At 39.3% G+C, this 24,372-nt stretch overlaps 1 protein-coding gene and 1 pseudogene across 1 annotated transcript in view; one reads left to right on the forward strand and one right to left on the reverse strand.

Annotated features, from left to right (window-relative positions):
* MID1 (midline 1) overlaps positions 1–23,227 on the reverse strand; it is a 153,319-nt gene extending 130,092 nt beyond the window's left edge. Inside the window, exon 1 of the mRNA XM_063083240.1 lies at positions 23,170–23,227. The gene's annotated coding sequence lies outside the window, so the exon portion shown is untranslated. The remainder of the gene's footprint in view (positions 1–23,169) is intronic.
* On the forward strand, positions 7,093–7,949 carry LOC134367554 (nucleophosmin-like; annotated as a pseudogene).
* Positions 23,228–24,372: the final 1,145 nt, after the last annotated feature.

Raw genomic sequence — 24,372 nt, forward strand, 5'->3', positions numbered from 1 at the left:
GTCGCTTAGGAGGATTTTAATCACCTTCCACTTAATGATCAATTTCTCCGGACTCTCCACCTTCATGGCCCCCACTACTCGGTTTACTTAGTGCTTAGCATCTTTTCCAGCTCATGCACCCATCTGGTGTATTTCACTCAGTTTGTCTTTTACCTGCTTAGAACTTTTCTTTCGACATCTAGAGCATTCACTCTGCCTCTCCAAATCTCCAATGCCCCCATTTTCCTATAATGAGCTGATCGAGGATTATGTAAGAAGATAGGTGGAAGTCTGAATACTCTTAAATGTCTTCATTTTTCTAAATTTTCTGTAGGTAAAATAGAAGCAGTGATTGGTAAATCATATTTGGTGGAAAGAGAAGGAAGGAGATTAAGCATCAGACATGGCTGAATTTGAAACTTTCCCAGTACCTTATCACCTCTGGTACTTCTTGCACATTAAAGAAAAAATTCTTTCCAGGCCTCACCGTTCTCATTTGTAAAAAGAATAACAGTAATGCTTAATTCATAGAGCTGCTAGGAGGAATAAAAATGGTAAAGGGCCATGTAACAGAAACTGGTAAACACTTAAATATCACCGAGAAGAACTGAGGTAGTCATTTGCATAAAATACTTTCACTTTTTCAGAAGACGTGGCTTTGTAAATAATCTCTTTATCTCTTTATTATCATAAGAACAGAGCCATCATTAACCTCCTTTAAAGCAGACTTTAGCCTTGACAATTAGAGTATTGTATGGTGTGGAAACAATCATTTGACATTAGAATGCTGTACCCATTACTCTGACCAATAATAAGGAAAGTGAGTTTTAAATTAGGAAGAAAGAAAGATCATCAGTTGCCACATCTGTTTGGATATTTCTGTTGGGGTTTACTGTAAAGTTGAGTAAACCATAAGCCCCAAGAGGGCAGGGCCCACGTTTAACTCATCTTGGATTTCCACAGGGTCTGGCTGAGAACTGAGTCCTAGTAGGCACTTAATCACTTATACACTTATTTATGCATCAAAAGAAAAAAATTCAGTTAAAGAGTGAAATTTATGCTAGAAACTGTGGTGAACTCAACATTTGATTTTTTCCCCCTGAATTCTCTTATTTTTGTTCCTAGTGAATATTTACAAGTTTAATTTTTCTTCACATTAATAGACCTTAACACTTCTTTGACAGACCAGGTATTTGGAGGTTGGGAAGACTAGGAGAGATGCTCCCCCAAATCTCCACATTCTTTCAACTTCTGATTTGTGCTAAAATCTCAAAATAAACCCGAAAAGAGAAATATAAAGTGGCCCACATATTTGTAACTTATTTCCTCCTTTTGTATTTCTGGCTCATTACCCAGAAAGCATTTCCAGTGTCCTAGTGGTCAAGTCGCAAAGGAGTCATCTTACACCAACTGCTTCTTCCTGCGTCTGAACATAGGGGACTTTTACCTCCAGATTTAAGAGACTTGGTTGCTAAAAACCTTTTCTCTTTCTGTAAGTTACTGGTCATTAAAATAACAATGGCTGCACTCATTAGCCAAATTAAAGATCATCTTTCTGGAAGTGTATCAAATGCAGATAAAGTATAAAGAAGCATTGTTGATAGTTTTTTTTTTTAAAAAATGTGGACTTAATGAATAACTTTGCTGTTAAAATTCAGCAGCCAGGGGCAATGAAAAATTCCCATGGCTTTAAAATTCACAGCCTTGGCAGACTTCTTAATGGACAAAGTTCAAGATATTCATAGCTTCCCTGACTTAAAAATAAAAATCTCAGAACCACACAAGGTAGCATTATTATACTCTGAATACTCTTTAGAAAAGTTCTTATTAGCTGATTTTTTCATAATTTGCTAAAAAGTTAACTGCTATAATTTAGTCTCTCAAAAGCTCAGCCTTTAAACATAACGTAGCATTATTGCTTTAAGTTGTACACTGGCTTAAGGAATTTAACACGCTTCCCAACAACGTGTTGATTAGTAGAGTTCCTTTCTAAGCCATTAGCCTAGTGCAGGGGTCTGCGAACTATGGCCAACAGGCTGCCTGTGTGCCAAATCCAGCCCTCTGCCTGTTTTTGTGTGGCCCGCAAGCTAAGAAAGGCTCTTATATTTTTAAGTGGTTAAATAAAAAAATGTTTTTAAAAATATTACTTTGTGACTCATGACAATTATAAGAAATTTTTAAAAATTATATGTTAAGGGACGCCCAAACCCCTACTGACCTTAACATAAGAAATTCCAATTTCAGTGTCCATAAATAAATCTTTTTTTGGAATACAGCTACCTGCAATTGTCTACCTAGTTTATGGCTGAGCTGAGGAGTTTCAGCAGAGACTGCATGGCCTGCAAAGCCCAAGATATTTACTACCTGGCCCTTTATGAACGAGTGTGCTGACCCTGGCCTAGATTCTGATGGTATGAGAATGGTGCAAACAGCCTGTCACTTTGTCCCCTAATAGTCTCAAGTTGTCCATAGATCCTGCTCTGAACACTGCCCTTGTCTGTCTGTCTTTCTCTCTCACACACACACACATTTTTTCTCATTTTTGGGAATAGGGAAGGGCGTGAGTGACTACTGGCCGAGCTGGAGCTCACCTCCATTTCCTACAGTCACAGGAATATTCTGCTTGTTCCTTTGAAAGTCATGGAATAAGAGTATTTTAATCCGGTGTTAAGTAAATGGTTCCTAACCTTTTAATCTCCAAGAACCACTTCTTTTTTATATGTTTAAATGCTAAGTGCTCTACTTTTTATTTTAAAAATAGCTTTACTGAGATATAATCCACATATCACGAACACCCATTTCAAGTATACAATTCAGTGGTTTTTAGTGTATTCACAGAGTTGTGCAACCATCACCACAATTTAATTCCAGAACATTTTCATGACTCCAAAAAATAACACTACACCCATTAGGGGTCATTCCCCATTCTTCTTTCCCCTGGCCCCTGGCAACCACAACCTACTTTCTGTCTCTATGGATTTGTCTCTTCTGGACATTTCATATAAATAGATCTTACAATATGCGGCCATTTGTGACTGGCTCCTCTCACTTAGCACAGTATTTTTGAAAACCTCTTCACTTTTAACTTCACAAACCCATAGGTTTAGAAGTATCTGATGAAACAATTGTTGAAAAAGTAATTGATTGTACAATATCCTTTAGGTTTTTCGAAATGCTGAAAAAAGCCTACAAGTTTTTCTTACAGTTCATAGGGATACCTATGAATCTAGGCGACACCATTCGGGGCGTCACTCTGCCACCACATGCTCATTCTATCATGTACTCAACAAATATTTATAGAGCACCTGGTGTATGCCAAGTACTGCGCAAAGTGGGGAACAGGACATGCTCAGGGCTTCTCATCTAAGCTCATCACAACCTTACTTTTTATTAGAGAGATACCGGCTTGATCTGTCAACCTCTAAACACCATATTGCCATCACATTGTCTGTATTCTTTTATACATAAAATGATGTAATTTCTTAAGATGTTCAAAATGATTTAAGTTGCCCTCAACTTTCCAAATGTCTGAAGAAAGCTCCTAATTTCTCATCCCCTTTTTTCCTACTTCTCTGCCCTTTTTTTTCTTTTCTCCCATCTTACAACTCCTTTATTTGAACATTATTTTGAGTCCTCTAACATATGTCTATAAGATACTGCAAATATCCATGGGGTACCAGATAAGGCAAGAAACAAAATTCAAACTTTGTCCATTCACAATTTGCTTCTCAGTTTCTAGACGCTTGCCATTGGAGTATTGCTTGTTTACCAGCAAAGACTCAATTTCCACTCCTTAAGTAAATTAGGCAAGGTCTCTATAATCCAGGCACAGAGAGCTTAAAATAGTGACTTTAAGGTCACCGGGTATCAGAAACTGAGTGGTATCTCTTTCCTCCAATTAGGATGGGTCTCTCTTGCGGACAGATCTTTTAAGTGTTGGACATTTGTACTTACTAGCATTGCTTAATCCTAATGGATAGAGTCAAAATCAAACACATCTGGGCATATTTAACCTGGAAAAATGCCCCAAGAAGGCCACATTAGCTTTGTCTTTGAAGGGCTGTCAGAAAACAGAGTAACTGCACGTGTTTTGTGTTGTGTAGAGGGGGCCAAACATAGGTAAAAGCAAGGAGGAGACAGATACAGATTTCATCTAAGAACAAACTATGTCCCCCATTGGAATGGGCCTTCTGAGAATCCCATTGTGCTAGCATTCCTGGGGGCCATTAAAAAGGGATTGGCGGTGGGTGGCATGATGGAAATTCAAACACCGCAAGGTTCCAAGAGATGAATCTTTAACTCTCAGTGATGTAGATTCTGTGGCAAGGGTGATAATAAGGAACTGGTTGGGGAGATTTTTGGTTTAAAGCAGCTACTACAATGGTTTAAACCCAAAGATCTGTGCACATTTGTAAGTGAAAAAGATATGTTAATATCAGTGGTTAATACACTTTTAAAAGAATTTATGCAGTTTAAAGAATGGAAAGTAAAGCATTAGTTAAATTTATAGATAAATGTTGAAGATTTTTAACCTGTCCAGATTTTTAATATTATATTCTTTAAAAAAAAAAAAAAAAAAAAAAAGATAGTTGGGCCAAAGGCCAAAAATATTCTTTCAGAATTAAGAAAAGAAAAATACATATATTACTTGAATTATAAATACTCTTTAAATATAGATTCTTAAAATGTATTATATGCCCAAACTTGCTTGATCATTAGACAAGGGCTGCATGAGAAAACTTGAAATTTAAAACACAAGGCAGTACGTACTTTTTACAAGAAAATCATGAGCCACAGGGAGGAACCTCTCTTGACATTAATTATGAAGAACACAATAATGTAAAATCTAGTATGACTTCGTCGCCTTAGGCTAGAACTAATCAGATGTTCTCTCCATTTCTTGAAATTACATTTTCTACTCTTGGTTCAAAGTTAAAAATCTCAACACTACTGTACAGTTTAAAAGGCTTTTAGAAGGCTTTTGTTAGAAAAAAATGAATGCATTTTGCCTCTGCTATCTACATTTTTAAGACTGACAATGAAATTTTTTCTGGTATTAAATATGCTGTCTTATCATGTTACAGCTTGAGGGCCTCCGATGAGATTTAATACCAGCTAGAATACGAGGATACTTCAAAAAGTTTATGGAAAAATAGAATTGAAAGATGCTACAAACCCTTCCATGAACGTTTTGAAAGTACTCTCGTATTTGCAAATCCCTACAGCTTCCATTATGAAGTTCTACTACATGGAAGTGACATTTTATCCCAAATAGCCAATGTGGTACATTTTAAAATTGTACTTTCAATTAATTAATTCAGTAATGCACGCATTCCACAGACAGGTAAGTAAGTTTGGTACTAGGCATTGAGGAAAATTCAGGTGTGATCCATCCACCATACAGGTTTCAAAGACTTATTCACAGAGTTGTTTAACAGGATTGCCAAAAATCTGAAGTCTTTTATTTTCTCTAATGACGTTTTATGGATTTACTAATCTGTCTGTCACCTCGAGTTGCAGTCTTTTCAGGAAAGATCGCTCACCTGCTGCTAGAACCTATGCAAATCAACCCCAATTTGTAAGAAGACTTTGTAACCCTAAAAAGTCACCTTATACTACATTCATTGTTTAAAAAGGAGGAAAGAAAGGCAAAGATGAGCACAGTTGAGACCAAGGTGGCTGTCCCTAAAAAATAGAGAGCTTATCAGGCTATATCGGAAAATTAGAGATCTGTTATTTGGGGTTCTAACAACTCTTTGCTATAGAACTTCAAAAATAAATGAACCTCTTGCTCTGTAGAAAACATAAGGGCTCTGTAGGAGAGAGAAATTTGCATTGTGTCACTATAACAGATCTTAAATGGAGTCACAGGGAGAATGAGTGAAGTTAAAATGTTATAATTTCATAGAGACTTTCTGGAGGAATATAAATTATATGAAGAAAACTTGTACCATCTCTTCCAAGGGCGATTTTAGCCTACACAAGTAATTTGTGTTTTCACTTGAGAAGTAAAGATTCCTCTGTGTAATCCTATAAACAAAGGAGGATCATTTTCTTGGCTCTTATGGCTATAATGTTTCTTCCTCCAAAGCCTTCTCTCAACATAATCTACAAATCCCTTTGGGCATTCTAAAAATGGAGTCAAGCATTTTCAAAGTATTTTTGAGTGTTATTTGTCATGCTACGAAACTAATACATTTACAAATTAATTCTATTATTTTGGGGGTCAGTCTGCATTTCAGTGTATTTTTTCTTGGTGAGTTTTTTTACTAAACTCATATACTACCAAGAGGCTTTGCTGTATTAAAGTGCTGCTTGAGTTTTGTTGGCTGGGATCACAAACACATAGAAAAGAACAAGAAAACGTCAAGGCATACCTCCAGGTATCTCTATTCCTGAGAAAGGAATGCTTCATTCTGGATTGGCTTAGCATTCCTGGGGGATTCATATTATAACACAAATCAATGGCATATTTTATAGTCAGGACCATAGAGAGCAGTGAGTTAATGATAACTACTATCTGAATCTTCGGGCACTAACGTAACAACTTATATTCTCTTACTAATAAAATGAGAAAAGGATGAAAAATAAGAGTGAAATTTAAAATGAACAACAGGCACAGGGATGTTTTATTTTTTACAGGAGGTTATAATTTATTCTTTTCTCAGGTAATCTGTAATTTATATGTAAATATAAGATACATATTTGAATTGTAATATAGATAAGATCACTATTTACAGTATTTCAAACAATAACTATTTCACCCTATTTGAATTCTAAAGTAGAAATATATTTATATAATATATTAAAATATAATAAGTATAAAATATATTATCTTTACTCTAAATATAATTGAAAGTAAAAATATGTGATTTTTCTATAATTTGTATAATAAAGTAATTATTGTTACCATATAAGCATAATTTAAATTTTAAAATACTATTGTATTTTCTTTTGCCTGTTTTGGAGTTCTTTAAAGGGCTTTAAAACCTCTGCCATTAAGAATTCAAAGATACTCCCTGGTGTGATTCCATCCTGTGCAGCTGCTCTTTGGAGCCATAGTTGTTTTTCTCTGGCCACCTTCTCTCCCACCTAAATGCATGCCACCACCCCATGGAAGATTCAATGGACATGGACATGAGCCCCTTGAGGCCCAAGAACTATCTTTTCGGTTGTGAACTAAAGGCCAACAAAGATGACCACTTGAAAGTGGGTAATAATGAAAGTGAGCACCAGTTATCTTTAAGAAGGGTCAGTTTTGGGGCTGGTGCAAAGGATGAACTGCACATTGTTGAAGCAGGGGCAGTGAATTATGAGGGTGGTCTAGTTAAGGTAACACTGGCAGCTTTGAAAGTGTCTGCACAGCCTATGGTTTCCCTGGGGGGCTTTGAGATAACACCACCTGTGGTCTTACTGTTGAAGTGTGGCTCAGGGCCTGTGCATATCAGTGGACAGCACTTAGCAGCTGTGGAGAAAGATGCAGAATCAGAAGATGAAGAGGAGGAGGACGCGACACTCTTAAGTATATCTGGAAAGTGATCTGCCCCTGGAAGTGGTAGCAGGTTTCCATAGAAAAAGGTAAAACCTGCTGCTGATGACAATGATGATGATGACGATGACGATGACGATGATGACTTTGATGATGAGGAACTGAAGAAAAAGCTCCAGTGAAGAAATCTGTATGAGATACTCCAGCCAAAAATAGACAAAAATCAAACTAGAATGGGAAAGACTCAAGACCATCAACACCAAGATCAAAAGGTAAAGAATCCTTCAAAGAAATAGGAAAAAAGTCCTACAACACCAAAAGGACCTAGTTCTGTAGAAGACAATAAAGCAAAAATGCAAGCAAGTATAGAAAAAGGTGGTTCTCTTCTCAAAGTGGAAGCCAAGTTCATCAATCATGTGAAGAATTGCTTCCGGATGACTGACCAGGAGGCTTCCTCTGGCAGTGGAGGAAGTCTCTTTAAGAAAATAGTTTGTTAAAATTTTCCGTCTTATTTCATTTCTGTAGTTGATATCTGGCTGTCCTTTTTATAATGCAGAGTGAGAACACTCCCTACCGTGTTTGATAAATGTTGTCCGGGTTCCATTGCCAAGAATGTGTTGTCCAAAACGCCTGTTTAGTTTTTACGATGGAACTCCACCCTTTGCTTGGTTGTGAGTATGTATGGAATGTTATGATAGGACATAGTAGTAGTGGTGGTCAGACATGGAGATGGTGGGGAGACAAAAATATACATGTGAAATAAACTCAGTGTTTTAATAAAGTAAAAGAAAAAGAATTCAAAGACAAACACGTTAAATCAGGAAGAAATTTTGCCAATTTCTCTATAAAATTCTCTCTGCAAATGTAAAGATACCCTATTTATGAAATATTTTACTACCTATTAAATTTTATATCTGCTAATCATAATATCCCATATAAGTGATAAAATACCTAAACAAAGTAAAACAAAGCCATGCTTGCACGAAGTTTTGTTTTTAATTATATGTGTTTGATTTGTATTTGTAAGCATTGACTATAAGCTCTTTAAGAAACAAGGGCTGATATCTTTGTACACTAAGCATTAATCTTCAGCCATAATATGCAAAAACAAATTTAAAGAGATTGGTAATTATCAGAAGTTACCAGGCAGGCACTGAAATCTGCCCCCTCGTGGCAAGGAAATTCTAAGTTTCAGCAAACCCCAGGAGCTAACTTGAAGCCTGAGGTTCTCTCTCTCTTCTGCTTAGACCAGTGATTCTCAAAGAGGGGTTTATTTTGCCCCCAGTGGATATTTGGCAATGTCTTGAAACATTTTGGGGGGATGGGAGTGCTACTAGAATCTGGCGGGTTGAGGTCAGGGATGCTGCTAAATATCCTACATGTAACTCACAGAACAGCCCTCATGAAGAACTACTAAACCCCAAATGTCAAAAATGCTGAGGTTGAGAAATTCTAACTTAGAAGAATCTAGATTGGATGTTGGGGAACACATGGGATTCAAGCCCAAAGAGCCTGTGGATGTATGTTTGTGTATATACACGTATCTGCACATATATTGACAACGGAGATGGATCATGTCCCTATTTAACTTAGGCAAATGCAAAGACAAGGGAATATGTTTGGGGTGGGGGGATTTAAATAGTCGCAGCAATTTTTCCTGATACTCAACATGTCTCTTCCCCAAAGTTAACATGCGTGGGAGTGTGGGGTCTGCCATGTCTTGAGCAAGTATCAACTCTCTGTGTTTCTCAGAGTATAAATTGAAGGCCAGTCTACTGATTAAAGATGTATTTTGTACATCGCAGCTCCTTTTTTGCTCTCAATATTTCAGCCAGGGCTCAACTGAAGACCCAGCAATCACAGATATTTTTGACACTTCAGTCATGCACAAAGACAGGCCTATTGGGGTGTGGGAATTTTATCTGGGAGCTATTGAACACACCTACATTGGATTATGAAGTATTTCTTCTTCACCTTTTAAAAACCAATACAAATGATATACCACTGTACACCTACCAGAATGGCTAAAATAAAAATAGGGACATTACCAAGTGCTGGGGAGGATGCAGAGAAACTGAATGCAGAATGGTCCAGCCACTCTGGAATACAGTTTGGCAGTTTGTTACAAAACTGAACATGCACTTACCACATGACCCAGCAATTGCACTCCTCGGCACTTATCCCAGAGACATGGCAACTTATGGTCACACAAAGTCCTGTACACGAATGCTCATAGCAACTTTATTTGTATTAGACCTAAACTGGAAACAACCCAAATGTCCTTCAACAAGGTGAACGTTTAAATGGTGGTTCATCCATACTGTTGCATGCTACTCAGCAACAAAAAGGAAAAAACTGACTGACTGATACATGGAACAATTTGAATGAACCTCCAAAGAATTATGCTGAGTGAAAAAAAAATTTCAAAAGGTTACACACTGTATGATTACATGTATATAACAGATTACTGATTGCCAAGGAGTTAGGGATAGGGGGCAGGGGTGGGTGAAGGGTGCAGTGGACCTCTCCATATGTTTTTTGCAGCTTCCTACGGATCTGGAATTATTGTTATTATTACTATTTTGGCTGGTGAGGGGATCCGAACCTTTGACCTGGCTGTTACCAGCACCATGTTCTAAGCGAGTGAGGTAACCAGCCAGCCCTGATCTGTAACTATTTCAAATATTTTTTTTTTTAAAGTCATGTTTCTGTACCAACAAAGCTCTGGGAAACAAGATCATCCAAATGGTCACATTCACAGTTGTAGAGTTGGTTAGGGTCACCAACCCCCGGCACTGTGCCCTCGAAGATGCATTGTTTTCCATTTCTACCTTTTGTAGTTACTGCTCTGTTTGCTTATTATTCTTGTTTTTGCTTTAAAGACATAAATACATAAACATGAATATAAATGTAATTTCATCTCTGAGTATAGTTTCAAATATAAGGTGTGTAATATTGTAAAAGAGTTTAACCATTGTAAGAAAAATAAAACAGATAAAGAAGAAATGTTTTTTTGGATTATAATATGAAAACTAATGATAAGTGATCATGTCCCTTAATGACATTTGGTGTTGTCTATAGGAGAATTTGTCCTACAAGGGTATATCTTTTTGGCAAAAAATTACACATTTCTCATACTTTACAGGAGTATTTATACATATACACGCAAACAGGGGCTGGCCAGTTAGCTCAATTGGTTAGAACATGGTGTTGGTAACACCAGGGTCAAGGGTTTGAATCCCTGTACCGGATGGCTGCCAACAAAACAAAACAAAACAAAAAAAATCATGCAAACATATATGCACGAATGCATGCACACACAAAAACACATGCACATACACATTTGCCTAAAGAGATGCTTTCGGATCATGATAGCCCTTTAATGCATTATTCCACTGTGTGTACATGTGTCCACATATACATGCCTCTGTATGGGTGGGTGTGTATTCATTCAAAGGCTGAGGTGGAATAGTCATATAAACCCCGTGAGTTATCCATAGCGTTTCAATTTACAGGTAAGGAAACATGGAAGGTTTAAGGAATCAACACAAGGTCACAGAGCTAAGAAGTAGCACATCAGCGTCTTTACCCAAGGGTCTCTGATATTATGCTTCCAAATCTACTGTCGGGAGTGATTCTCTTACTAAATAGTTTTATCGTTGTCAAAATAAGATCAAACGCTATTACACTAGACCTGGTGTTGACTTCTTCCTCTTTCTTTTTTTTTTTTAAAGAAAGATGCTTTTGTTCAAATGAAATCTTAACCAGAAGCCCAATATTTTGGAAGAGCAGAAAAGCAGAATAAAACACCTGAACTTTTCTTGTTGGAGTGGCAGGGGACTGGAGGGTGGCTCTTGCGCCCTTATCTCTACCCTCTTTCTGTGTCTGGGCAACACCCCCTCCTCCTGCCCCAAGCAGCTCTGGGGAGCTCTTAGAGCTCTGAGAGCAAAGGTCAAAAGACACTTCACTGGACTACTATCAGGAAAAAATTCTCCATGGCTCACTAGCACTTCTGCACATTTTATGAATAGAGGCACTGACTGCCTTTGTTCCAAACTATCTTTTCAAGAACTTTTTTTATATTAAACACCCTGGGAAGATAGAGATAGTGTCTCCCTCCTGAGCAATGGGCAGACATGCTTATTGTCCATTATAAAAGATTTAGGTTCCCTCAGCTCAGGATTCTACACCCATGAGGCAAACCTACCACCTACACAACATCCACCAGACCTGCTCTGTGCCAACCAAATATATCTCTTTGGCATAAAGATTATTTTGAGCTGATTATTTTGAGAAACAGTAAGCATTGAAAACAGTGTTGTTTCCTTTTTGTAAGATAAATTTACATCTACAAAAAAAATGTTCCTTTGTAAGGGTGTCTCTCACTCTGTGCTAGGAAGAGAAGGGTAACTCTCAACCCCAAATACTCTTATTAAAGGAGAAGGAAGTAGCTTAAATGTACATAACAAACATTCTCCTTGTTTACTGTGCTTTTCCTGGTCATCTTCTCATAACTTGCCTCCCCCATACCCTTCTTCCTTTGTTTTAACTGAAGATGATATTTAAGCTCAAGTTCTAGCCACTTTTCTGGGTTTACTCAACCCTGAGTTTCTCCCATGTGTATATGAGATATACATATATACATATATATTCCCTACACCCTACCCATTGGGTGCCTTTGGGGGCAAAGAGAACCACTGTGAACATGAAACTCCTGCTACGTGCTGTGCAGAGAGTAATGAAGTCTTTTGTTTCTGACCCGGGAGCCTTGTGTCTTCTGCCAACATCTAAGAAACAGTGGCAGGATAAGTCACTAGTGCGAAAGTATAGTAAAGTCTCATACACTTCACAATTCTTGACAACCACCACTCTGTAACTTATTTAACACACACTTATATAATACTTTGTACCAGGTGCTATTCTAAGTGGTGGACAAACACTAACTCAATTAATCTTCATAACAACCTTATAATATTGGTATTAATGCTTATCATTCCCATTTTACAGAGGTGATAATGGCAATCACATATGATTATGTAGTTGGATCATTAACATAAAATAAGTACTTGTGCATATTTATAAACACTAAATGATTTTCCTTATTAAAAGAATAAATGTACATTGAAAACTCAGACCCATGCAACTTTTCTCTAGCTGGTTTTGATCCTAAAGCCCCAATCTTCAAGAAGACTGATACAAATCCACCCCAATGTGCAGAAATATTAAAATATTAAAATGATGCACCCTGATCTGAGAGGAAAAGAGGAGACTATTTTCTTAAAGACTCTCCCAGGGTCTTGAGTATTTAAAGTGGAACCTCTCACTTCCTTGAAAAATGGTCACAATTCCAATAAACAGAGTACTAACAACATAAGCATCCTCCTGGAATTAGACCGTCAGCAGCCAGGTTTTTAACACATTTTGGAGTTTGCTGTGAGCTAGCTCCACTTCCACTCATACAAGACCTTTAGAATTAGCCACATTACTGTAGGACTCACTTTCAGATTATTTCCAACACACTTGTGGAGAGTCAGCAATGTATATTACTCTGGGGAATGATTATAAAGATAGATAGGTTAAAAAAATGAATATCAAGAACCCTCTTAAACAGAGAATGTGGACATTGCACAGGAACATAAATGGCTTTTCAATATATGCAAAGATGCTCAACAGCACTCAGAAGAGAAATGCAAAGTACACAGAAATACCTCTCTTTACATATCAGATAGGCCACAGGTGCACAGCAAGTTGGACAATGGCCTCTGTTGGTGAGGCAATGGGGAAACACTCTCATACATGATGGTTAGACAATTTTACTTATTTATCAAAATTGGAAACTGCATTCACCCTTTGACCCAGCAATCCCACTTCTGGGGATTTATAACACAGATACACCTGTCCCATGCAAACTGATGAACATGAGGCTTTTCAGTGCACATTGTTTTAATGGCAAAAGACTGACACAACCCATGTGACTGGTAGGGGAAGGGTCAAGTCAATTATGGTACATTGTCACAATGGCATGCTATGCAGTTTTTTTTTTTTTTTAAAGAGGAAGCTCTCTGTGCACTGTTATGGAAAGCTCTCTAGGATATATCATAAAGTGGAAGAAAATCAGGGCGCAGAGCAATGTATACAGAAGGCCACCATTTGTGTAAGATGAGGGAAATATATTTGCATCTGCCTACAACAATAAGAAAAATGCTGTAGAACTGGATATCACTATAGGAGACACAAAGTATACTATATTTCACAACTTTGGCAGCATAGGAGTGACAATGTTTATATACCAATTAGGGATTCAAGAAATCTTCTAAAGAAGTTTTTCTTCACGATCCTAGTATTCAAATTAGCATAAAGATCAGACATGGAATACAGTACTTTGAGTTGACTGTTTCAAACAATGTTTTAAGCCCCCTGGGATCACACAATTAGGACTTGTGCCTGCCCCAATTACTTTCATACTATTTCTTTAATGATCCAAAGCTAATCAGCAATTTACCTGGTTAAAATTCAGTTGGTTTGATTGTGCTTTGATGGGGGCACTCCCTTCTCATGTTTTCTGCATTCAGACAGAGAATTTGCAATGGAGCTAACAACAAAGGGATTTTGAACCTTCAAAGCCTTAATTAGAAAACAAGAGCAAATGGTAGAATTTTGAAGAGGAACCACGAATACATATTTTTGTGGGCTTTTGCCTGATTACATTTGTTAATAAGGAATGCCAAAACGTGTGCACCATAAACCGTTCAACATCTTTTGGTAGCAAATTATACTTGTAAATTTGACGTAAGTTGATCACTAGAAGAACTCACACTCTTTGAAGATTAGAATTCATAAATGTATGAAAGAATTAAATGGTTCTTTCCCCTAGTGATATAAAGTATTAAATGGCAGGGAAAAAATGTGTTCAAAATGAACTGAGGAAATAATTCATTTTGAAAAGTATTCAATAAAAATGTTAAATAGGAAATAAATATGTGTTAAGCCAGTTCCTACTGGATGAAGAAGTAAAGCAGAAACATGAAAAGGACAAACTCAAGGATGATGGTCTGCGAAACGTCCCTCAGCCCACCACTATATGGTCTTAGGCACAGTCATCTATTCCATCTCCATAAGACAAAGAAATGAAAACTAATTCTGATCACCAGAAAACTGGATGCCCTTGGAGCCTTCAAGAGGGCGGTGGCTCCAGATCAAGGAGAAATGAATGCCTTTGAAGAAGCATCTTAGATTGTTTTGTTAATACATAAAATCCTCTCTTTTTATCATGCACAAGTCTCATTTCAAAAGGAAAATGCACGTCAACGAGGATTAGTTTGGCTTCTCAGAAGTCATAACTAAATATACAAAACTAATAATATGACACTGAAATAATCGAGAATGTGAAATTGCTCATCCGAGGGGATGATGTAACTAATACTGACATAATTTCCAAGCAGAAAAGAAAAACTAGGTCAAAGCACGTTGGCCTAACATAATAAGCATTTTTGCTTCCAGATTTTTACCATGTAGGCTGTGTCTGCAGGCATTAATGTCTTCTGTTATCAATGTTCGGGGCTGTCACAAACAATTCATGTCTTATCACTCTTTGTTAGTTAAACCAAAACAATGTAGTTTACATGTGAACTATTCAATTCTGACAGTTGAAATGTTAGAAAGGGGAGAAATATTCAGAAAGTGTCTCCACCAGATTGAGAAGCATTTAGCAATAAATATTCATTAATTTAATAGTTTGCTATTGTGTTTTTTGTCTATGCAGAAAGTCATACCCCTCTCGATTAATTCTTACGACTTTTTTTCCTTCTTTCACTCAGAGCCATATCAAAAGGGCAGCAAAGCCAATCTTTAAACACTGACTACTGAAAAGGAGCTCGACTGGAATCACTCACCGAATGGCCAATTTTTCTCTTCCGTTTTCCCCATCATACATCCAATAAAGGAACTCACACTTTTTCCTCCCTTCTAATTGTTCCATTTCACTTTCCTGCACTATTTCCCCAAAGCACAGCTGATTAATTCGTGGAAAAAATGACTCATCTCACTCCCTAAACTTTCTTCCGCGTAAACATCGGCCTCCTAGTTTTTATGGTCTGACATTTTCCTACCTATCTAAAATCAGAGCAAAGAATATAAACACAAAAGTAGCACAAAGCCCAAATATGAGGGTATTTTGAAAAGTTTGTGGAAAAATGGAATTAAAAGATAATACAAATCTTTCCATGAACTTTTTGAAGCACCGCATTAAAGACCATTTGACTATTTGGATTTTTCGAATAGTATTTTCTCCCAAAGATGATGTACTCTTTCCTGACTTGATTCATTATAAACCATCAACCCATTCAAATTGTCATGGAATTTATTAGCACATTAAATTATAGCACGTGACCTGAAACCATTAAAATCACATCTTACTAGAAGTCATGTAACACAGTCACAGAGAGAATGGGATGGGGAGTCTTAGAAGACTTAGATTCTAGGTGTAAAGTCACTCATACCTTGCTCCCTGATGGAGCCTAAAATATTTCTTGTGCTAAAATTTCAGCCCACAAATGTGAAACTTTTAACCAGTACTTTTTGTCTGAATTCCTAAAGCATGTCCTGTAGAAGACTTGATCTTACCTAAATAGATAAATTCCTCATATTTGGTGGTGCCTTTCATCTACATATTGCTTTATCTGGCCATTCACCTAGTCACTATTAGCTCAGCAGGGCATTTGATAAATTCCATTAGTCCACAAACAACTCCCTTCCTCCTTGTTTGGAGAAGATCACTTCAAAATATATATACAACTGAAACAACACTACAAAACCCGACCTGGTCTTTTGTGGACCCTTTGAAAATGTGTTAGTCCTGTTGTCTCCATAGACATTAAATATCTCTGAAATCTCTATTTCATCATTTTAACCATAACTCTCAGACAGTCTGTCACACCCAGAGGCAATAAAAATGCTTTGTCTTGCACGTCTTGAATTTTGCTATACACAATGTGGTTGCCATCTGCAGGGAGTGGATGACTTCGGCCTTCTCCCAGACACAACCTCTCAGATGCTGAGTGACCTTGGGTATGCCACTCACCTGGCAAAATAAACCAACTGCACATGGGCCTAAGGCCTAACTCACCAGGCTGGGCTCAATAAGAGCAAGCAGCAGATTCGATCTTGGCTATTATGCTTTGAGCTATTGGAAGGCAGGTCCCATTTCTTAATCACTTCTGCAGCCCCATCAAGCAGAGTATAAGCCAAGTGGCTTGCCACGTTCTGGGTTGTGTGCTCACCCAGAACACATCGAAGGGACTAGACAGTTAAGCAATCTCTCTGATATCAATTTATTTAGTCCTTGCTGTTCCTGCAATCTTTCTAATGACCTTCCTTCCTCATGTCCCCTCTGATCTTAAAGAGCATTTTCCATTCCCTTTTCTACCAAAATTCATCTGATGTGTGCCCATAAAATATTTAGCGATTCTTATTGTGTGCCAGGCACTGTGCTTGGGTCTGGGGATTCAAAGGTAATTAAGATGTGACTCTTGCTCTCAGGTAACTCAGTCCCAAGCTGGACAGATAAACAATTACCTAGCAATAGATCCACTTTCTGAAAGTGTGGATAAGAGGACTACAGCTACTTTCTTTCCATTTATTCTAACGCAAGTAGATAGTGTTCAGCATACAAACAGCTTACTTACAAACAATCCCAACCCAGAACGCCATCACTGCCCTCAAGACCCCAGGGAGTCCAGAAATTCAGTCAGGATGCTGAGAAAGAACAAGCCAAGAGGTCTAACCCACAGCTAGACACACCAGCAAGTCCTGCCAGCCAAAGGCACAACCCTGCCCCCAAATATTGTCCCTAAGAGGGCAATCATGTCTTTTGCAACTCCAGGCCCCACTGTTTGAAATTTCTCCAATTAAAGACTCATCCTAAGGGTTGAAGGGCTGAGTCATGAGCCTTCGTGCGTCTATGCTGCTTCTCTTTCAGCATGTGGTGGAGACCACTGTGTACAGGAAACAGGAGTGTGGTTTGGAGGTGGGGGAGTGGAGAGTGGGAAGATGGGCGGTTATGAATTCACTGGATATTAGGACAGGCGTGGGGGAGATGCTTCAGTGGGACCCGGAAGATACCAGAAGGATGGAGAAAGAAAGGTGAAAACTAGTGCACACTGTTACCCAAAGTATGGCAGTTCTTTCTCCTTCTGTGTTTCCATCCTGCATAACACGGGGGAGTGCCCCCCAAACTCAGAACTTAATCTTCCATTAATTATTTTTCAAAATAGTGTTATCAGATTGTCCCACTCATGGCATCATTTCTCATGGGAAAATGTTCTGGGTTTCAAACAACAAACTCTTAGAACATAAAGCATTCCTTGATGCGGGGCTGCCTATGCATTATTTTTCTCTACAGAAAAAAATTAAATTGCTATGGAATAATTATGATAAATTTATTTTATCTAGTAAGTCATAAATTTCTACAAATGGATAAGTGGGTAAAAATCAAATAAACTTCGCAATTACAAATCACTTCTCAAGTCTCCTAGGTTCAGCCAAGTTTTGGATACCATCAATTTTTCAAGTGGATTCCTATTCATACAAATATATATATTTGTAATGAGCAGCCATTTTGCCCATGAAATAATTTATTCGTGCTACAGGTACAATAAATTGTACATCAGATTGAAGGCTCTGTGAGGGCAAGGACCACATAGAAATCATGTTTGGAGCCCAAAAGTGGCCTGGCATATAATAATCGCTTATAACGTAGCTTCATTGAATGGACTCCTGAATACATTAATTCGGTAAGTGCTCAGTAAATGTCGTTGACTGATATAAGAAAGGAAGGAGAGCCTTTATATTATACTCATCATAAACAGTTGACCGAACATGGAACCTTCAGCATCCACTGGTACTACAAATGACCAGCACGTCTTGCATATTTTTGCCCTTTTACTCAGAACTTCTCTTTTATAGCATAAAGCAGATAAGTTCTTAGGTTTTATTTTGGGGGGAAAGTCCCCTCTAGGCATTTTTTCTGTGCCTCCAATTTTTGAGCTCCTTAACACCACCTGACCTTCTGTAGGCCATTAACCATCCTGATTTTGTGTCAATGGAATATTATCCTCCAGAGGGGGAAAAAAAATCTTGTGGATCTGGATGGGTCCCTAATATTGTGTCCTTTAGCTTAAAAAAATTTCTAGAACATGCCAGTTCATAAAACTGGACAACCATCTAGAACAAAACCCCTAGAATGAGTTTTATGTGAAATAAAAGGAGTTAATAATGAGCCAGAATCTTCCTAATAAACTGCCCCATATCTAAATGGAGATTAGATTCTTGTTTGACCTGGCTTAATCGCCCTTTCTTTAATAACAGCATATTTGATATTCTCTTCCTTGAATGAACTCGATTTCATAGTAGCTTTGGTCACAAGATTAAAGAATTGCTAACTAATTGTTCCCAATAAGCAGAGCAATTCTCTGTGGCTCTGCCTGTGGCTCCCTGTGGCGTCCACTGCCTGGTCTTCCACCATAGAAACTTCAAGCCTGACCCCTGCAGGTGGATAACTGAAATGCCCATGTCCAATCCGATCCTGATCTTTTTGTAAAAGTCCCACCAAGTTCTGAAAATAAAAACAATCACACTAAGTACAACAGGGATAACTGATGATATTGATATAATACGTTGAACTTCCCTTTTATTTTGTAAGTTGCTTTTGGAAAGCAGCAACCATTTGATTAAAATAATTTAAATTACATCTGCAAAGTACTCTGGTTTGGTCGGACGTTAATTCTTTTTGCCTATCAAGAAAAATCCAAATGATTTGGATGAACTGGGATCCTCGAATCGTGCAGGTTAAAAATGTCCTGATTTGGCCCCACCTCTTTCTAATCAAACAAATTACTCTTTGTCCAGTGACCAAATCCCCCCCTTTCACCAACACACAGCCCAGGTTGCCATAGCTACCTTGGATGTCTATTTACCACACAAGGGATCAAAGCTAGGAGACATCCACATATACACTTAGCCTTAAAACTTGCTGGAATGTCTGCGGATAACATGCAACTGCCAATTAACGGATTTGCTCGCAGCCTATGCGGTCCACAGCCAAGCAAACTATGAACACAAGTCATAACAAATAGCAAGGAAAAGCCAACTCAAAAAAAAATATTTCAAAATGACCAACAAGAATCTTTAAACTGACAGCAAGTCTTACGATTATAATATTTCCTGAAAGAGATAGCAGGAAAGAAATTAAAATTTTAACATATGTTGAAGACATTGAGCTCTCTAAACCAAGTGCAAAAACAAAGTATCTATTGAAAGGGAACATTTTTCAGATGCATATTTAAAATTCCGGTTAGTTACAGTACCTTCCTATTAGATGTCATAAAAGTTGCTTGATCTTAGTGTTGGGACAAATGAGAACAGAAATGCCTTTTAAACTTTTAAAGGCTTAACTTTCAAATAAAGGAAACCACACAACATACTTGGGACACTACGTGCTGATTCCAGAAGGATAAGAAAAAGGATGTTGTAGGAGAGGCTCGGTTTTAATCTCTAGAATGCCATTTGAAATGCTAAGCTTGTGCAGGTAGTCTTTCTGGGTGGGTGAGTATTCATCCCCAGGCTTGCCCCTAACTTGCTTTGTCTCTTTATACTTAACCTTTCTCTGCCTTCGCCTCACCATTTGTTCTATGAGGATCAAATTGCCACTTCGTTCTCTCCTGGGGATGGGCCAGAGAATAAATAGATCATGTTTGTAAGGACACTCTAATCCTCAGAAGAAAGATTAATACGAAGCTTTCATTATTCAGCCAGATGTCCTTGGGCATTTTAATTCCAATCTAAAGAATGCAAAACGAGCTAATCAAACTGAGTCACAGCTTCCTTGTAAAAGCAGCATCCCAGCCTTTTGCAAGAATTTAGCAGCTACACGACTCGTTTTAGTAGATGAGAAATAAGAGCACACACCTTCTCCCTTTGGAGTTTTTTCTAAAGTTATTAGAACGTTGAAAACACAAAATATGTCTGGTGGGCAATCTTGTCTGGAGAATCTGATTTTTTTTTTTTTTTCCAGCTCGAGAATGAACTATTTGTTCTTCTCATGTGTAGGGACAATGGGTGGGTGGCTCGCTATTTGGGGATATTTGCAGTTGTGAGAATGCCACAGGCAAACCTGTTGTTTTTGGCCAAGCTTCTAGAACAGGTGGCCATGCCTTTCCTCTTGCCTGGGAACATAGCAAATCCCTTCTCAAGAGAGGTTCAGGAAAGTTTCCCATTTATGATCAGAGTGCAGAGAAAGGTTAGCACATACTTTAAAATTACTTCCTGATAAAAGGCGAGTCAGGTTTACACTTTTCCTTGGCCTAACTCAGAGTGGCTTTAGGAATCCTCAAAGAATACTGTCCTCCTATACCGTTCCTTTTCTGCCAACCTGGCACAAGCCCAAACCCCTTTAAATCTTAGAGCCAGTCAGGCAGCTTTCTAATTCTGATGGCAATTTCTGGCTACCCAGAATTTCTGTAGTCAGTGGCAGGGTTCTCTTCTAGGTTGCCACACCATTGTTCAGCATTTGTGCAGCCCTAGGGACGGATCACTCAACGCGAAGAGATTGAATTTCACTGCTGATGACACGCGGGTCTGTTGGATAGTTAACCCTGCAAATCCAGCCGGAGCTGCTGGGCTGAGATGACAAATTGGCTGGTGGGCGCAATTCACCCTACCTAGATGCAACCATCAGGTTTCCCCAGGAGAAACTCCAATGAAGTTGGAATTAACACACACCAATAACACCACCGTCTCATTCCCTACTACATTCTTGTTCAGGCTGTCCTGAAACAATGTGCTAAGTTCCTGAAACACTGGACTGTCTGGCTTCTTCGGATGAACAATGATCCTCTCACTCTCCTCCGTCTCTGCCCTCCCCCCATCCAACTCTTTTTTCAAGTACCTAACAGGCCAGAAAATTATTAGACATACAGAGAAGTGGATTAAAAAGTTGCTCATCTATTAAATAACTAAGGAATTACTCCATGTGGACTTGTGTCCTTAAAACTTCAATACTGGGCTGTTTTCCAACTTTATGTGAATGCCACAACGAGCTAGGCATGGGAAAAACCATCCCAAGCTTGGGACAGCATGCCTTGGGCATCAGGCACGGGGAGTGCCACCATTCCAGAGGAACTGTGTGGGAACGAGGATTCTGGAAATTGAACTTATACACCACCGAGGAGAGGACAGGTGGCTCCGCACAGGATCAAATGACTTCTTTGTTCCAGCTAAGGATCTTTGTCAAAAATGTTTTGCGCTCTTCTTTTTACTTTTCAATTCTTTCCACTTAGCTTTCTCACTCCTTTCCCCCATCCCATATTGCTAGACATTAAAACAATGAGGTTGGACTGTGAGTTGGCAGAACTTAAACAGCCTTTATCCCGCAGTCTCCAGCAAGACAAGGGCAATTCACTGAAAGCACACGGCATTTGCTCCTCTGCATGTGCTTTTTGGCACTTCCTGAAACTTGCCAAGCACGCTGGCTTGGGGAGCAGAAAGGGGACAAGAAGGCAGAGGGTCTGACCATTCGGTGAGGGCTCTGTTTCATCTACCGAGGCTGCAGGAAAGCAGCAGACAGTTCTAAAATCCTCACTCCAGCCCCTAAACAGAAAGTTCACTTCCCCCAAAGTGTGCAGGGTGGTGGGTGCCCAATCCGCTTAGAAGAAAAAGCAGAAAGCTTTTCCGGTGGCAATACAGATGCTAACTTTTCTACCAGATTCATTCAGAGCTGGCAAAATCCATATTAGTCCTTTTGGAATTCTCTGCCATCCCCAGCCTACCGGTATGTTTTTCCAGTCTTGTCTCCCCTTATAAGAGTATTGATCTTGATATTAAATATTGACATAAGATTCTTCCATAACTTTGATTCACTTGTAGATTACACCCGCTTTTTGGCTTCCTTACATCCACTTTTTTCTTTTATTTCCTTTCTTAACGGTTAAGCAATAAACCACTGCCTGGGCTGATAAGGAATTTTATCATCATGCCCCGGAGCCACGGAAGAAGCTGCTGGTTTAGAAATCTTTTCCAAGACTCGCTGAAGTAGTCCCCGAGCCCTTTCTCTGCTCCCTACTTTTAGGGCTGTCTTCTCACATCCAGAAGCAATACAGTTTTCACACTGCTAACACAGAAAATCAAACCTGCATTTTTCTTAAAGGACTGTCTGTGCTCATCTCGGGCTGGTTCCACCTTCTCACCCAGAAACACAGTAAGTGCCCAGGACGGGGAGCCAACATGAGATAAGCGGCCCCGTGTCTTTCTTTTTCGGGATATTCAGTTGTCTTTAACCCAAAGCACAGAGTAGAGGCTAAAAGCTCGAGATACATCCTGCACAATACATTGCAGCGGCCGCAAACTGGAACTGATCTGCATATATTCACCGCTTGTAAGCCCCTGACAATGACCGCCTGACACCACCAAGCACCACGAGAGGCAAAAGTGGGGACGGGTGGCGAGGACCGGGGTGGGGGGTCGGGGGGGGAAGGGCAGGTCATCTGCTTCTTTGGTTGCCTTAGGAAGATGCAGCCCCGTCTTTCCACCAAACGGATCGACTTGGCCAGGCATCTGCTAACTCACTGAGCTCTCCGGAGGAACAGGTCGCAGGGGTCCCGAGCGGCGCCCTCCCCCTCCGCCCGCCAGCGCAGCCGCCTGGAGCTTACCTGCCTCATGTTTAGAATTCCATGACCCATCCGGCAGGGAGCCAGCTGCATCGAAGCCCACGCCACGGTCGTCACAGGGGCAACAGGAGACGCGACAGAAGCCCGCAAGACAAAAGCAACTCGGCGAAATCCACAGGCAGCAAAGAGCACGTTTTGCGTCCTCTTTTCTTTGATCTGTTGCTACACGCACTCTGCCCAAGACAATGTCAAGTTTCCCAAGCCCAGCCTATGAAAATCCCTCGGCCTATGAAAAGTCGGGCGCTGGGAAGCGAGGACCGCCTGGCTCTTATTTCAAATCAGTTCCCAGAGACGTCGTAGGTGGCTGGCTGGGACCGTGGAGAGGACTCGCCAATCGGGAGCAAGGGGTGGGTCCTGGGAGCCAGAAAGGCTGCCTCCGCGAGGATTAGGAGAGATTTCGGGATTCAAATGACTGAAAGCAGCTGGAAACAGTGGCCCAGGCTCCAGAAGTAAAGGATGAGTTCTATTCTTATCTAAGAGCTGTGAGTTTGCTCAAAGCTTGGCTAGCTTCGGGCTTTAAATCCTTGCATTGAAAGAGCTCCCTAAAAGCATCCAAACATTTGGAAGGTGCAGAATTATTTCAGCCAGAAAAATTCAACACTCAGGACCCAAGGGTATGTTTAAAAGAGTATCTCGCACTTAAGCCCTACTTTTGCAGACACTGGGGAGGAAACCAAACTGTTATGCTTGACCCCTTAACCGAAACGATCAATCAAGGGAGGTGGGTGTTACCCACCTCATCTCCATATAGATTAACCGTATGTCCAGTCTGAGAAACGTCTTAATGGGAATGGGCACACAAATCTTTTGAAATGCAGCAAACGAACAAGAATCTTTATCTGTTGAGGGCCCAAGGCCTAATTTCAGGTAACAATATTATTATTCAACAGTCAACAGTGACGTTTTGTTAAGAAAAACATTTGAAAATAAGTGCATTTACCTTTCACAATAGTTCACTTTACCTACAAGGTTGGTCTGCTGAACTTAGCAGGGACGAGCTGGACGTCATCTCGGCAGGATGTCTGGCTTCTTAGAAACTTAAATCCGGACTCAAAAAGAATTTCCAAACTTTGCTTTCTTAACTCCATATAAGAAATAAATCTTTTCAACTCTTAGCCAATATGATTTCAATGCAAATCTACCTTTTGGACTTCAAGAAAGTGCAACTTGGGCAAAGACTATTTT

This window comes from Cynocephalus volans, chromosome X (assembly GCF_027409185.1).
Source record: "Cynocephalus volans isolate mCynVol1 chromosome X, mCynVol1.pri, whole genome shotgun sequence".
In the NCBI taxonomy this organism is placed as follows: domain Eukaryota; kingdom Metazoa; phylum Chordata; class Mammalia; order Dermoptera; family Cynocephalidae; genus Cynocephalus; species Cynocephalus volans.